We start from the raw sequence: 3141 nt of genomic DNA, 5'->3' as shown, positions 1-3141 counted from the left end.
TGCGCCACGACGCTGTAGAAAATTACTAATCTTAGAGAGTATTTCACCCCAACGGTTTCTTTTAACTGTGGATTTTCTCTACAACGGCTGAGAAGTGCATCTTGGTGCTTTGCCACATTACACCTCTGGCCATGAGCTTTTATTATGCGCAGTATGAATCGAATCTGAATTTCACAATTGGCGGCCTCCCCTTGTGAGTGCACCCCGCTTGCCAACACCGCTCGGCAGACCGCATGATCACCCATCCAAGTTATAGCCCAGCCCTACAGAGCTTAACTTCGGTGATCTGACGGGAACCGGTGTTACCACTGTGGCAAGGCCATTGGCACGAATGTTCAATGTGTGTGAAGTCTTATGGGACTTAACTGCTAAGGTCATCAGTTCCTAAGCTTACACACTATTTAACCTATATTATCCTAAGGACAAACACACACACCCATGCCCGAGGGAGGACTCGAACCTCCGCCGGGACCAGCCGCACAGTCCATGACTGCAGCGCCTTAGAGGCAGGAATGCCTCTGTGCGTCTAGTAATTATTCTGATTATCCTCACATTCCCTGTGTGATCGACACGTAGAGGGTTGTAGCGTATCCTAAGAACAACCACTTAAAGCCGGTTCTTGAAACTTTGTTAGTAGACTTTCTCGGGATAGTCTTCAAGAGTCTGCCATTTCAGTTCCTTCAGTATCTCTGTGACACTGTCCCACGTATTAAACAAACCTGTGACCATTCGTGCTGCCCTTCTCTGTAAACGTTAAATATCCCCACCTAGTCCTACCTGGTACAGGTCCCACACACTTCAGCAATATCCTAGGATGGGTCGCATGAGTGATTTGTAAGCAACCTCTTTTGTAGACTGTAGTGGACTGTTAAGGCAGCCAGTCCACAGTGAAGTAGCCGAAAGGGCACGCGTCAACTCACGCCGTCTGCCGTTAAGTCTGGAACAGGATTCGTAATGAATGTGATAAAGAAAAGAACGTAGCTACTAGAACACTTAACTTTTATATCGTCCTTTGGTATACAGCATTCTGGATGTTACAAGTGAGACTATCTTGAGGTACATGCAACGTTACAAATGGTTAATGGCGCCTTGCTAGGTCGTAGCCATTAACTTAGCTGAAGGCTATTCTGTCTCTCGGCAAATGAGAGAAAGGCTTCGATCAGTGTAGTCGCTAGCAATGTCGTCGTACAACTGGGGCGAGTGCTAGTCAGTCTCTCGAGACCTGCCGTGGGGTGGCGCACGATCTGCGATCCCGACAATGGCGACACGCGGGTCCGACATGTACTAATGGACCGCGGCCGATTTAAGCTACCACCTAGCAAGTGTGGTGTCTGGCGGTGACACCACATAGACTAATTGCACTTCTCCAGTATTCTACCAATAAACCGAAGTCTACCACCTGCTTCACCCACGACTCCTGCTATGTGATCATTCCATTACATATCCCTGCAAAGTCTTACACCCAAGTATTTGTATGAGTTGGCCGATTCCAACACTGACGCATTGATTGGCCGTTTCCAACAATGACGCATTGATATTACAGTCATGTCGAGCGGCATGTTAAACTGTAATAAAGAACATTGTTATACGAGGTGTGGCTAGAAAAAAACCGGACTAGTACTGGTGAAACAATAAAACGAATGCAATAAGGCTGAAAGTCGCGTGGCCTGTCACGTGACTCTCGCTCCGCCTACTGCTCGAGTTTCATCTGCCTCCTGCACTCAGTCTGCCCGTGGCGTCTGTTTTAAGTAGTTGACGTTTTGTCTGTGCGTCGGAAAATGTTGAGTGTACAGAAAGAACATTGAAAGTGATCCCACCTTCTTACAAAATGTTATTACTTGCGATGAATCGTGGTTTTTTACTTACGATCCCGAAACTAAACGCCAATCGATGCATTGGAAAACTCCTGGTTCTCCACGACAAAAAAAACACGAATGTCAAAATCGAAATTCAAGGCAATGATGATTGTTTTTTTTTTTTTTTTTTTTGACATCAAAGGGATTGTGCACATTGGTTGGGTACCAGAGGGACAAACAGTGAATCAGCATTACTACATTAGCGTCCTGGCTACCCTACGTGAGCGAGTACGGAGAAAACGGAACGATTTGTGGAGAAAAAAGTCATGGATCCTTCACCAAGACAATGCCCCAGCTCACAGTGCGTTGTCAGTGAAGACGTTTTTGGCAAAACACAACATTCCCATCTTAGATCATCCACCCTACTCACCTGATTTGGCCCCCTGTGACTTTTTTCTTTTCCCTAAGGTCAAGTCAGCTTTGAAAGGAACTAGATTTGAGACTGTTGAAGCAGTAAAAGAAAAAGCGACGGAAGTAATGTATGGACTTACCGAAAATGATCTGCAGCATTGCTATGAACAGTGGAAAATTCGTATGGAGCGGTGTAGAGACCGAGGAGGAGAGTTCATTGAAGGAGATAACATGAAATTGTAAATAATTGTAAATAAATGTTTTTTCCAGCATCAGTCCGGTTTTTTTCTAGGCGCACCTCGTACAGTATTGTCTGAAGTGGTTTAATTTGTTCAGTTCGGTGTCACTCGAAGTTATTACTCGCTGGCTGTTGCTTGCAGTCGGAGTCTTGTGTGTGAATATTGATCTTATTAAATAATCTTATTAAACAATAATTGTTTCTCAGCGGTTTGTTTTGTACACACAAGAACGACGGACTGCGGTCCTTCGAGAGCAAAGAAATCGAAATCCGGATGCAGTAAATTAGGTTGAGAAAAACATACTAAAATTTTCCAAGACTCTTGGCTTCAAATTGACAGATATAAAGGGTCACTACAGGCCGTTGTGACAACACGAAGGAGCGGCGTATAGCGCGTAACGTGAGAGTTGCGTGCGTAAAAGCGAACTCAAAAAACACGCTTCTGCCGTTAAACACATAAAAAATGTTAAAAATGTGCAAAGTAACATAACTGTTGTGGATTGTTTTTCGAAAATGTGTGATGAAAGCAACCAGCGGAAAAAGTGAAGACAGCTGAAATAAGATTAGCAACTTTTTTCGAAGAGCATAATGTTGCGTTTTCAGCAGTGGACCATCTTGTTCCTGTGTTAAAATATATTTTCCCTGACTCTAAAATTGTTTCAGAGATAACTTTAGGTCGTACAAAGTGTACCAGTA

The 3141-nt window shown here is 44.2% G+C and overlaps 1 pseudogene; it reads right to left on the bottom strand.

Annotated features, from left to right (window-relative positions):
• Positions 1 to 209: 209 nt before the first annotated feature.
• LOC126253907 (5S ribosomal RNA) lies at positions 210 to 327 on the bottom strand (annotated as a pseudogene).
• Positions 328 to 3141: the final 2814 nt, after the last annotated feature.

Source organism: Schistocerca nitens, chromosome 4, assembly GCF_023898315.1.
Source record: "Schistocerca nitens isolate TAMUIC-IGC-003100 chromosome 4, iqSchNite1.1, whole genome shotgun sequence".
NCBI classification, from domain to species: Eukaryota; Metazoa; Arthropoda; class Insecta; order Orthoptera; family Acrididae; genus Schistocerca; species Schistocerca nitens.
The sequence above is the reverse complement of the archived record's forward strand: the minus strand, read 5'-3'. Positions and strand labels throughout refer to the sequence as shown.